Below are 13,330 nucleotides of genomic sequence, written 5' to 3' on the forward strand. Positions count from 1 at the left end.
TTAAAAATGATTTTTTTTCTTATATTACAGGTAACCAAAATAGATAAAATAAAAAATAACCACGTTATATTTCAAAAATGACATGTTAGAAAAAAACAAACAATCTTAAAATGTCTTTTTGTTTGATTTGTGAGCATGGATTTCATGAATAAGATATAATAAACTCGCTTAAAATTCATTTAGCTGTTTGTTAAAATCGGAGTAGTGTAAAATGCTAAGAAATACAACATAAACATCAAATGTAAAAAGTATATTTAAAATCCATTATATAAATGATTACAAAATGCTATTTCTTACATTATAGGGATTTTTTTTACTTCCGACATGAACTTTAATTGGTCATACGTAGGTGTTCAAATAAGGATATCTACAACAGTGAATACGTTTATACGTATGTTGGGTTCTAGCAATCTCTCCATATTCCATATTGAAGAGGATTTTACTCTTATATTACTCATCTTGAAGAGGTAGGTCCCAGCAGGGCCCAGTTGGACCCGCAAGACTCACCTTGAAGAGGGACGTCTGAGCAAAGACCAACTGGTTCCGCAGGACCCACCATGCTCAGAGAGATGAAGACCTTACGCGCAGTACGCCAGCTGTTCCCGCAGGAAAAGCCTCCCAATGGTGAAGTACCCCGCCTGTTCCCGCAGCTGCGGATACAAGCCATCAGGGAAGGCTACCCGCACTAATAGCAAGGCTACACGCACAAGGCACTAACTCTCAATAATTCAGTAATGTCACCTGAAGAAGGAATGAGCAAGGCGGGAATACTCCCGCCCAAATGAGCCAGTCCGTACGCTTCTGGAGGATCTTTTGTACTATACCTGCCAAGGTATGGACAAAATAGACAAGATCTGACCAAAGCAGCCCATGAACCAATCACAGGGTGACAGCTCACTGACAACAGTACGACGAGGAGCACGCTCTAGTACAAAATGTCACTATCAGCCGCTGCCTATTCACCAACCCTTGTCGTGGCACGTACATAGCCTGCAGTTGGTGGAAAAGGAATAGTACACAGCCGGCCATGTCACTATCAGCCGCTGCCTACCCACCAACCACCAGCATGGCACGTGCGTAGCCCACAGTTGGTAGAAAAGGAATATTATACAGCTGGCTGTACCTGCTTGGAAACCTACCTTCGGCTATAAATACTCCAACACCTTGGAACGGTATGGATATCACATCTTATCACATATCATCTGATACTATCTTATACCATCACATATCTTATCTGCTCTAGCTATTTCTCTTAATATACACTTGTATTCAGAGCAATCTAGTCTGATTCTCACGCCGGAGGGTGGTCACAAGGAGGTACCCCCCCTTCTCAGTGACGAGCTCACGGTGTCTGTTTTGCAGGTCATCAGAAGAATAACCATCTTTGCCGGACCTAACCCTCGTGGGAAACATCTACTTGACCCTAAGATTATCCGTAATCTGCCGGGGTAACTTAGTGTTTCTTCATTGGCGCCATCCGTGCATAAAAGCTAGAACTAATTCTTTTTCAGTTTTTTCAAAACCTCTGGAAAGATGGTTAAGGTTACTCCGGTGCCAAGGCCAACGAGTGACCAAGAAACTCCGGTAACCACAACCCCAGCTACTGGGGGGAACACCGGCGAGTACACAATTTTTACGAACACTACCCCGGTTACCCAAGCCGGGGCAAGTGCAGTAAATAATCCTCCCCTGGGATTCACCGATACCCAGTTGGAGAGACAACAGACGAGGCTCCCCCGCCAAACACTTGAACAAGTTAAAGCGTGGGCGGAAGCACGTCAGAAGGAATTCCAAGCTGAGTTGGATGAACGCTTACGTTCACTCCAACAGGCTGACGAATTCGGAAGCACTCGACAACAGCTCAACATGAGTAATGAGTGCGAGTATGATAAAGATTGGGAAGAATCTGACAGTGACGAAAACCCGCGCCATAGGGCGAAAGGGAAGCGTAAACAAACAGATTTCCACAAGAAATTTTGGAGAAACCTTTAAACCAAAAAACGCGGGTGGAAACCCACGTGACTTCTCTAAAACCTTCAGACCAACTGTTGCAAATGCGGGAACGTCCAAATTTGCAAGGGACATTGCGGAAGCAATTGCCCCGAAAAGTGCCAAACAAATGTCCAACATAGGCACATATGATGGTATATCTGACCCAGACGATCATTTAAACAGATTCATAGCGGGGGAAACCGTCAGCAAATGGACGGAACCCACGTGGTGTTACATGTTCCAAATGACGCTTGTTGGGGCAGCCAGAGCGTGGTTCGACCGTCTACCGGTCCACCACATCTACGATTGGGCAGACTTCCAGCAAAAGTTCAGCCAACACTTCAGTCAACAAAAAAAGTATACCGAAGAGCAATGGACGATCCTCAACTGCATCCGAGAGGAAGATGAGTCTTTACTAGACTTCATCACGCGCTTCAATTCAAAGAAGCTAAGTCTGGGCACTATTAGCGAAGATCTTGTCCGCACTGCTTTCATCCAGGGCGCGGAAGACCCAGAGCTCATCCGCACCTTAACGGGTAAATATGGCATACCATCCACGTGAGATGCCATCATGACAGCAGCTAAACGCTTCGCGGAAACGGAAAAGCAACTGGGTAGAGATCTTCCCCAGAGTACAAACCTCTACACTCAAAAAACAAGAGAAAACAACGTCCTTACCGCCCGACAAAACAAAAAGAGGAAGCTTGGTATTTGGCAGTCAAGGGTAAACTTTGGCACCTCATCCGGCTCGCACCCTCGGTTAGGCGGAAAGGATAACATGCAGTCGTCGAACCGGAACTCCAGATGGACACCACTCACCAAAAGCGTCACCGAGATATTTGCCACCGAGAGGCTCCCATGGCCAGAGGCTCCAATAATCCGACAGCGTCCAAACGCTGATCAAAGCAAATCCTGTGACTTCCACAGGACAAAAGGCCACACCACGGAGGAATGCGTAGCCTTGAAGGACGTCGTCGAAGCATTCGTCAGAAATGGGAAACTCACTCACCTCGTGGCGTAATGGACGCTAAGCAGGCTAATGCGTGTAGAACCCCAGTCGGGGAAAACACGGATGAAACTGCAGCTTCAATGTTGGATACTACATACTGCGTAAACAACGAGATTCCGAACCATGTGCATATCGGCTCGGAAGGCTCGATGACACCCCCATCCCAAGAACATGGAAGGGAGCTTAATTACACAGGCTGCATGTAGATCAATTCCAAACTTGTAAAGAAAAGGCCTAGAGCCACTTCTAATGGAAATGATTCTCCAAATCAAATTGACGCTGATGGTCTTACATTTATACTTATGAACTTTCCAGACTGATATGCCGGTATTCACCGCATAAATATGGAAAGAAGTAAGTCGTTGCGTGTGGAAGGCGGAAAAACCCGCATAAACACAAAAAACGGTAAAAATTTCTAAGGAAAAGATGAGGAAAACCTTCACGCAGGTCAGTTATATGTGAAGTTTGGTCATCCCACTAAATGAAAGTGACGGTCCTACCCGCACAATCATGATAGAGGAAACTGAACATTAACCTATTGACAACCACGCGTCGAAAGGTTAACTTATTCAAAACACTGATATGCCGGTATTCACCGCATAAATAAGTGGGGAAGTAAGTCGTTGCGTGTGGAAGGCGGCAAAACCCGCATAAACACAAAAAACGGTAAAAATTTCTAAAGAAAAGATGATGAAAACCTTCACGCAGGTCAGTTATAGGTAAAGTTTGGTCATCCCACTAAATGAAAGTGACGGTCCTACCCGCACAATCATGATAGAGGAAACTGAACATCAACCTATTGACAACCGCGCGTCGAAAGGTTAACTTATTTAAAACACTTAGAAAATTTCTAAGGAAAAGATGAGGAAAACCTTCACGCAGGTCAGATATAGGTAAAGTTTAGCCATCCTACTAAGTGAAAGTGACGGTCTTACCCGCACAATCACGAAAGAGAGTAAAACTTTAACCTATCATCTGCCACGTTGAAAGGTTAACTTATCCAAACTACTCAAGAAATTGCTAAGTTAAACTAAAATATGCGTGAAACAAAGATTCAAAAATAAGAGAGAATATACCCCCTTACCTTGGTAACCAAGAAACCGTAAGACAAGTGCGGGTACAGTGTCAAGGCGAAACCCTTCACATACTTAGCACCTGCAGGGAATTGAAGCCAAGAATACCTTGGAAGTCAAGTAACTATAAGACGAGTGCGGGTACAGTGTCAAGGCGAAACCCTTCACATACTTAGCACTTGCAGGGAATTAAAACCAAGAAGGATCTTCTGGGCCATGCTTGTGGAAAGGGAAATAACATCCCCGCATAGCGGAAACGTTGAGAACTAGATTGTTTGAAGCTCCAAGATGGAATTGGTTGTTTAACATAATTGATCACTATGTCTAAAACTACCAAAACCTCGTGGAGAATCTACACAAGTGAAACTCAACGCTCCTGACTTGCGAGGAGGTTACACACCTACCCGCATCATACCCAAAGATCAAGCAGAAAAGTCGGGAATTTATGCACGTGACATTAGGAAAACCGCGGGAAGAATCCCCACGGAAAACCTTAAAACTAAACACCCTTTTCAAAACCCTTTGCTTAAGTCCAAAAGTTCACCTCACTTATTAACAATTCATGAGAAGAACATTGGACTGGGGGGACTTGAAGAGGTAGGTCCCAGCAGGGCCCAGTTGGACCCGCAAGAATCACCTTGAAGAGGGACGTCTGCGCAAAGACCAACTGGTTCCGCAGGACCCACCATGCTTAGAGAGATGAAGACCTTACGCGCAGTACGCCAGCTGTTCCCGCAGGAAAAGCCTCCCAATGGTGAAGTACCCCGCCTGTTCCCGCAGCTGCGGATACAAGCCATCAGGGAAGGCTACCCGCACTAATAGCAAGGCTACACGCACAAGGCACTAACTCTCAATAATTCAGTAATGTCACCTGAAGAAGGAATGAGCAAGGCGGGAATACTCCCGCCCAAATGAGCCAGTCCGTACGCTTCTGGAGGATCTTTTGTACTATACCTGCCAAGGTATGAACAAAATAGACAAGATCTGACCAAAGCAGCCCATGAACCAATCACAGGGTGACAGCTCACTGACAACAGTACGACGAGGAGCACGCTCTAGTACAAAATGTCACTATCAGCCGCTGCCTATTCACCAACCCTTGTCGTGGCACGTACATAGCCTGCAGTTGGTGGAAAAGGAATAGTACACAGCCGGCCATGTCACTATCAGCCGCTGCCTACCCACCAACCACCAGCATGGCACGTGCGTAGCCCACAGTTGGTAGAAAAGGAATATTATACAGCTGGCTGTACCTGCTTGGAAACCTACCTTCGGCTATAAATACTCCAACACCTTGGAACGGTATGGATATCACATCTTATCACATATCATCTGATACTATCTTATACCATCACATATCTTATCTGCTCTAGCTATTTCTCTTAATATACACTTGTATTAAGAGCAATCTAGTCTGATTCTCACGCCGGAGGGTGGTCACAAGGAGGTACCCCCCCTTCTCAGTGACGAGCTCACGGTGTCTGTTTTGCAGGTCATCAGAAGAATAACCATCTTTGCCGGACCTAACCCTCGTGGGAAACATCTACTTGATCCTAAGATTATCCGTAACCTGCCGGGTTAACTTAGTGTTTCTTCACATCTCAAAATGGCACGTAGTCCACATACTCCCATATGAATCAACTCTTATGTGCCTACTCTAGCGTGTATATATCTTTCTTATTGATCACAAGCTCCATTGTGTATCAAAAATTGCTCATTTCGGTCACATAGTCACTGTGCACACTTAGTTCCTAGTGAGACTTCTTTTACCCAACACAAACCGACAAATATAGACGGAAAACATCATGTTTTTAACAAATGATCATGTTTTTTAACAAATGATCAACAAAGTTCATTCCCAATCCCATTAAAGAATACCTTTCAGACAAGTTATGAATACTTGTTTATAAATATGTTAGCATTAATATTGACTCAGGTCCATTTTCTCACCCGTTTAAAATATATATATATATATATATATCCTTATTTTTTTTTTGAAATAAGCACATGTTGTTTGGAGATATCATAGAATCATCCAAACGATTTACAATGAAGTGACAGGTAAGCGGACAACAAGCTGCGCCGCAACCCCGTTTTGGATATCAAACCCAATCCTAATAAAAACAAAGTTTCGATCCTTAATCCTTTATCACTATCCTCAAAAATTCTCTTTCTAACTTTTCATAAATCACCAGCATGCACAATTGACAATTTAGAATAAACTTATCAATTTCAACTCACCTCGGTACCAATATTCTTCTTACATAGATCAATTATTCAAAATTCAGAATTTTTTTCATACTTTCTGCTTAACTACCGTTCTTAATTTTTGACCGCTTTCCTTCCTATATATGATTCACATGCTCAAAATCGGTAAAAAGAAAACTCACTAAGTTTTCCTCTAAGTTTTCCAAAAAGTAAAAGAATGTCTATATAAGAAAATCGATTGATTTTATATGATCTTTTAAGTTATAAGGTGTTTGAAAATGTTAAGCTTTATGAGTTGAGAAGTCATAAATTGCAACTTTGTAACTTATAACTTATGATTTATATAAGTCATAAGGAGGTTAAATAAGGAATCCCAAACACCCCCTGACACTTCAATACAAATTCGGCACAATATTCATCTTACGCTCGTTTGAAGCTAAAAATCGACCGTTTAGGTGATTATGGCGCCATGTAACAATTATAATTAAAAAAAATATCCTTTTTTAAAATTGAAAAATAAATACAACACAAAACTAGAATATTTTTTGCACAAATCATCTCCACGTACACAACCAAACAAATATTTTACACCATAAACCCAAACAACTCATTCAATCTTAACGATCCCAACTAAAACAAAAGAACATTTTCCAATTTGATCCGTCTCGGTGGTTGGAATCAACAACTTCCTAATATCCAACAACCTAACCGACCCCGAATTTTTCTAAAACGTAACCCGGCATGACGTGTGGTACAGGGATGATAATGAGATGGAGTGGTGGTTTTAGCAAGTATAGTTAACCACTTAACCCAAGTATATTTTCTTTTCTGAATTAATAAATGCTCGCACTAATTATAATGATACTAAGTGTATCATGTAACTATGTAAGGGAAAGGGATCTATGAAAGACACCATAGTGACGATAACTTGTAAAACAAAATAAACCATTTAGGTGTTGAATCTTTTAAAATAAAACAAAACGACACAACTACGGTAACTTAATGTTTTTCACTCATAGGCCATGTGGTATGCCCATGTGAAGGGGCCAAAGGGGGGCAAATGTCACAATGTGGCAACCAAATGGTCTAAGGGAACACTATGCCGCCCCCTCACCCTTCACGCCTGAAGGTAGGGATGAACTCCAGATAGTACCGGTACCAATCTCGAAAATTTGAAATTGTTGGTATCGGTTTTGGATCCGAAATGTTCAGTTTGGTACCGTACCGATACCAAAAACTAAAAACTTGGTACCGAACACTCATCCCAACCTGAAGGGGCTAGCCAAGGCTAAATCATGCACACCCTCTTTCTGAACTATGATTTTTTTGTCTTTAAATCTTTTTTTCTAATCTATACATGCATATAAGAAAAGCACATGATTTTAAAGAGATTAAAAATTGATAAAAAAAATAAATAATCGAATAATTCTTTTTATTCTCTATAATAAAATAAATTAAAACTTTATAAAACATTGTTTAATCTTTTCTCATTACTTGTTATTACTAGAGGTGCATAAAAAACCCGTATCCGGAACCGGACCCGAAAAAAAATACCCGGAACGGTTTTTTTTATACCGGGTATTCTATACCCGAAACCGGAACCGACCCTACCCATAGGGTATGGATAGGGTATACATTTTGAGGTCAATACCCGTACCCGGAACCGTACCCAATTTATACCCGTAAATACCCGGACCCGGTCATACCCTATACCCGATACCCGGTTATACCCGATACCAATTTTCTAATACCCGAAATAATACATGAGTTTTTATTGTATATTTTTATGTTACTTCACAACTTTTATGTTTAAGTTTTTGTAAAATGCATATTACTAAGTAAATAATTTGTAATTAAGTGGATTTATGGTTTTTGTAACATAGTTTAATTATTTTTATACATTACAAAGCAAATTTAAATTTTAAACAAATTAAAAAATGTATAACAAAATTACAAATTCAAAACCAGGTATTAATAGCTGGTCGTACCTGGTTCCAATACCCGAACCCGATCATACTCTACCTGGGTACATAGGGTTGAGTTTTTCTCCTTAATACCCTACCCAAACCCTACCCGATTTATCTCAATACCCGATTTCCCAATACCCGATCATACCCGAAACCGATTCCATACCCGAACCCGAGTATTAGAAAAAACCCGATTTATGCACCTCTAGTTATTACCATTCCAGTTGATATTAGAAAGCATCATCATTCGGCCCAGTCCACCGTAAACCACGGCCCAATTACAAACCATCCCAAAAATTCATCTTCCCCAAAATCTTTCTTTCTTTCTTTCATCATCGTTCTCCAAATCTAGGGTTTTAAAAAGTTCAATTCAATTTAATTCAAATTCCGTCCAAACTGTAGTAACAATGGCGTTCTCGTTCACGCCGCAACAACAACAAACCACCTCTCTCTTTCAAACCCCACAACAACAGTCGCCTTTTCAACCCAGCGGCAGCACTTTATTCCAACCCCAACAACAACAACAACAACAGCAGATGTTCCAGCAACAACAACAACAGCAGCAGTTACAGCAACAAAACCAGCTCTTTCTCTTTACCAATGACAAGACTCCAGCTACCTACGGCACTAAATGGGCAGACCTACACCCTGACTCTCAGAAGTTTCTTCTTCAAATTGAGTAAGTTTATCATTATTATTATTATCATCATTATTATTATTATTATTATTATTATTATTATTATTATTATTATTATTATTATTAGCAATTTAGTATTATAGAGTATACTGAGATGTAGGTTATCGCGGTGGGATATTGGTAATTTTAATATAACGCAGACTTTAGATATATACCAATCCAACACTAACAATTCACTATACATACTCTCCTCCTACCATTAACAAATTAACCTTTTGCAACTGCCAAATCACTAACAATTGTAGCAAGTACGAACTGATTAAGACTTAAAACACTAATAACACCGATTGGAAGAAAGATGAATGGAAGAACTAACAAGAAAGGTACCGGTATTAGGAACTTCAGTGATTTATCCGTCAAATATCGCCGATATTTCATTATAATGCCGATACTGACTGCATAGACAGAAAATTGACACATTAATGTTCTAAAGAGAAATTGTGAAATTATGAAGGTTATGACTTATGGATATTGTTCTTTTGGTTGTGTAAAGAACTCGTTAGGCTGATTTTTGGGTAGATTGGAATCATAGAACACACATTGCAAAGTGATTTACCTACTGAGATTAGGTTCTGATTATTATTCTTCACTGTTACTCGTGGATAGCTTCTGTTGCAATCTCTATAGATTTCTGTCGTGAAAGCGTGTAATTTCTTTGTTTAGGATTTCTAGCAAATTGACTCGTTATTGTTCTAAAGTGCAATTATGAATAAAGTGATATCGGTATGAACTTTGCAACAAATCATATGAGTTCTGCATAGTTTTATAACTTGTAAAGCTACTTGGGTCAGCACAAAAATGGCGGTTGCTGTTTTTTTATCTGAGGGTTTTAGATTATTACATGTTATGAATCTTGTTTTTTGGTTGTGTGAGGAGTTCATTAGGCTAAATTTGGGTGGACGGGGAGCACACATTGCAAAGAGATTTAAGTAATGAGATTAGATTCTAGAAGGTTGTTTATTCTTAACTTTACTCGTGGATAGCATCCCAGAAGTGATTTTTATTTTTTATTTTTTGATGGATAGGGAGAGAACACTGGAGTATAGAGATGAAAGCCAAAGATTGGATCAATGTGGCAGACTCTATGATTCTTCTGTCTCCAATGATGGATTTGAGCTTGATGCAAGCCATATCGTTCAGGTACTTATTTTTTTTGGTAGTACAGGCTATAGAATGTACTGAAAGCCACCAAGTAGTGACATTGCAGTTAATCACAGTTTTCTTAATAGCATGTTCTGCTTCTTGTTTTTTTTAATCAAGACCCTTTACAGTTTACAACTTTAGATAATTTATGCCTATATCCTTTGAAACCAAATTGCCATGGTTAAAAATTAGTTGGTTTCCGTACATTAATGTTAGGTTTTTGTGTACACTTTTCATTGCGGTTATTGTGGTGCAATTGCATGATGCGAGAGTTACGATGTGATGCAAGCATCGTGCTTTTGTCTCAAATTCCATATGGAAATATTTGATTTCTTGTTTTCTTCAAAATTGAACTCCGATTAGCAACATGTATTCTTCAATTTATCATTTTTTAAATCCAATTAGCAGCGATGCTTCAAATTAAATAATCGGTTTCGAAAATTTGATTAAAAGTGAATTAGCGATGCTTCAAATTGAATAGTTGGTTTCCAAAGTCCGATGATGCTTATTATTTTTGTTGATTCAGTCAAGTCTAGGGAGTATTATATTTTATTTTTGTTAGTGAAGAGTGTCAAGTGCAACTGTGCAAGTCTAAGGGATTATTCAAACAATAATAAAAAGAGAAAAACAAGCAAAAAAAGAGGATAAAAGGGTTATGTGATACCATTTATTTAGTACGTGAATTGATTCATAACTTTTTTGGGTTTTTTGGTTATTGTCATATATTTTAGTATTTTTCTAATATAGCGTGATGCGCTCGTGTCACGCATCTTGCATCACGCATCGGGTTTTAGACGAGATCCATTGGAGCTCATTACGCAATTTAAAACCAAGTTGTATGTGAGTGTTAGTTATTTCATCGACTTAAACTACTATACTTGTTTTTTTCAAAAGGAACTTAGTGGAATCAGTACAGCAATGGACCGACAAAAAGTTCTGCTTCAAGACCTTACTTCTAATGTCAAAGATATGCTAAGAAGCACTGAAATTGCTGTTCGTTCTTTCTTTCATGATGCTTCGGTCCAAATTTCATAACCCAAACAAAACATCTGCTGCTACAACATCACAACCTTCAGGAGGAGCCACAACAGCAATAACCACAACATCTACCCAATCTACAACATCAGCCATGGTTCCGGTCTATGATTTCTATAGTGGCATGCCACGGAAACCTTCCCCATATTTGCAGCAGACAGTTGCAAGGTTTGATAAGTATCTTGCTGAATGCCGCCAGTGGATTGAAGAGCTGGAACAGTTACTTCTTCTAGAAGCTAACAAGACCGGTCTGAGTAACAACGCATCATTGTTGCAGTCTCTTCCAAAAGTTATGTCAAATGTTCATGACTTTTTTGTATATGTGGCTACAAAGGTATGGTTTGTTAAGAACTTGTTTAACATTTGAACGCTATATTTTGCAGTTTGTACTCATTACATATGGTTTGCAGGTGGAGAGCATTCATCAATATATGGAGTCAATGAAAACCGCTTATCTGGCTGACCAACGTGGCAAGGGGGACGCAAATGATCCATTTCTGGAAGCTGACCGGAGAGAAACAGCCAAACAAGTGGCAGCTGCTCGCAGGGTACACCCAACTCTGCATCTTCCTGCTAACTCACAGCCATCAACTCAAGCTGCTGCTAGCTCAGCAACACCTGCAACATTGGCTGCTCCACCTGCAACATCGGCTGCTCCACCTGCATCTGTCCCAGCTGCAACAGGTGGATCTGGGCTTTTTAGCACTCCATTTGCTTCCACACCAGCGTCTTCATTGTTTTCAACCCCTGCTGCCACCTCAACTCCAACATTTTCTTTATTTTCATCATCTGGTGCTTCTCAGACATCCAGCTCAGCACCTGCATTTAATACTACCCCTGCTGGAACTTCAACGTTTACATCGCCGTTTAACCTTTCTACAGGCCCTGCACCAATTTCAACATCATTTGGTACAGGTAAAGGTTCTCATTTTAATAATATGTGGTATGTTATTTATCAATTAATTTGTTACTTGTTTTGTTTTAATAGGGGCTGCACCGGTAACGAGTACAAGCTTTAATACTTTATCTGTAAGTGAAAGTTTTTCTTGGCCATTTTTAACTGAAATGAGATTTTACTGTCAAATAATATCCTCTGATATCAAATTTGCTGTCTCTTTTGTGCTCTATGAGGTGTGCATGTAATTGGGCCAGATTTAGATCAGATGAATTGACCCATTATCCAATCAAATGAACTTTGGTCTGATCCATTAGTTAGCGGATAATGATCTGACATATGACCCAACAAATCAAAATTGACAGACCATGACTCAGTATGACCCATTTGTTTCATTTTGTTAACCACTAGTCCTTACACTTCAAAACAATAGGAACTTTTCTCCTTAGGTTTTAAAGAAGTTATTTATAAAATATTTCTTTGAAACTGTGAACGGTAAAACAGTAGTGAAATTTTACAAAAATGTTTAGGTGTTTTTTTTTTAGTTAAATTGATTTATCTAGATGAATCATGGATGGACCCACATATCCATGTAACCAAATTAGCTGATTTGTTTTTATCACTTGTTGGATCAATAGCTCAAGTATTTTGGCCCTTTGTACCACGTAGATGAATTGCTCATTGACAATCTTGAGTCATGATTTTTTTCAAGTTGACACAGAAAATTTACACCTTATTGTGAATCATCATTTATTTATATTGCAAACAAGAATCTTCTTACCATTGTTTATTAATATTGTTCATGTTAATTGCAGAAAGCAAGAGCTAAAAGTCGCATAGGAAGGAGATAAAGTTTTCTGCATTAATCAATATCATCTTCTAGTGGTGGAGGTGACATGTTTGTTTGTATAAATTCTCATTGGTTTCCAAGCAATTTTATTAGATTTAACCTACAATTGTGGTTCAAAAGTACACAATCTTGATAGACTCGGTTTATTTTATGTATGTTCTGTTTTGAACAAATGAGTTTGAAGCAATTTTTTTTAGATTGAACCAGATTTAACCTACAGTTTCTGTTTCAAACCGAAACTGTATTTGATGATAAAGCTAATATTTTCTAAACTTGTAGTCATTATCAAGTTTCCCACTTAGCCATAATCACACCATTAGGATAAAAATTTCAAAATTTCAATGCTTTTTAGTCGACTGATTAGGTACGTTGAACGGGTCCCCCTTATTATAATAACTATACAGCTTTAGTGACTGACGAATGCGACTGTGTAAGTGTCATGGGAACTACTTGATTGCAAC

General features: G+C 39.4%; 1 long non-coding RNA gene and 1 pseudogene across 2 annotated transcripts; both read left to right on the top strand.

Moving 5' to 3' along the window:
* The first annotated feature begins 8,524 nt into the window (after positions 1-8,524).
* On the top strand, positions 8,525-11,765 carry LOC143536944 (nuclear pore complex protein NUP58-like; annotated as a pseudogene). The gene is made up of 4 exons (XR_013135963.1): positions 8,525-8,928; positions 9,972-10,086; positions 10,984-11,458; positions 11,535-11,765. The product of XR_013135963.1 is annotated as a nuclear pore complex protein NUP58-like (transcript).
* Position 11,766: 1 nt separating this feature from the next.
* LOC143536959 (uncharacterized) lies at positions 11,767-13,029 on the top strand. Its single transcript, XR_013135968.1, has 3 exons — positions 11,767-12,039; positions 12,113-12,153; positions 12,835-13,029. It is a non-coding gene; the product is annotated as an uncharacterized LOC143536959 (long non-coding RNA).
* The last annotated feature ends 301 nt before the right edge of the window (positions 13,030-13,330 follow it).

Source organism: Bidens hawaiensis, unplaced genomic scaffold (assembly GCF_021521415.1).
Source record: "Bidens hawaiensis isolate Kalapana, Puna unplaced genomic scaffold, B.hawaiensis_p1.1 tig00011073_1, whole genome shotgun sequence".
Classification (NCBI taxonomy): domain Eukaryota; kingdom Viridiplantae; phylum Streptophyta; class Magnoliopsida; order Asterales; family Asteraceae; genus Bidens; species Bidens hawaiensis.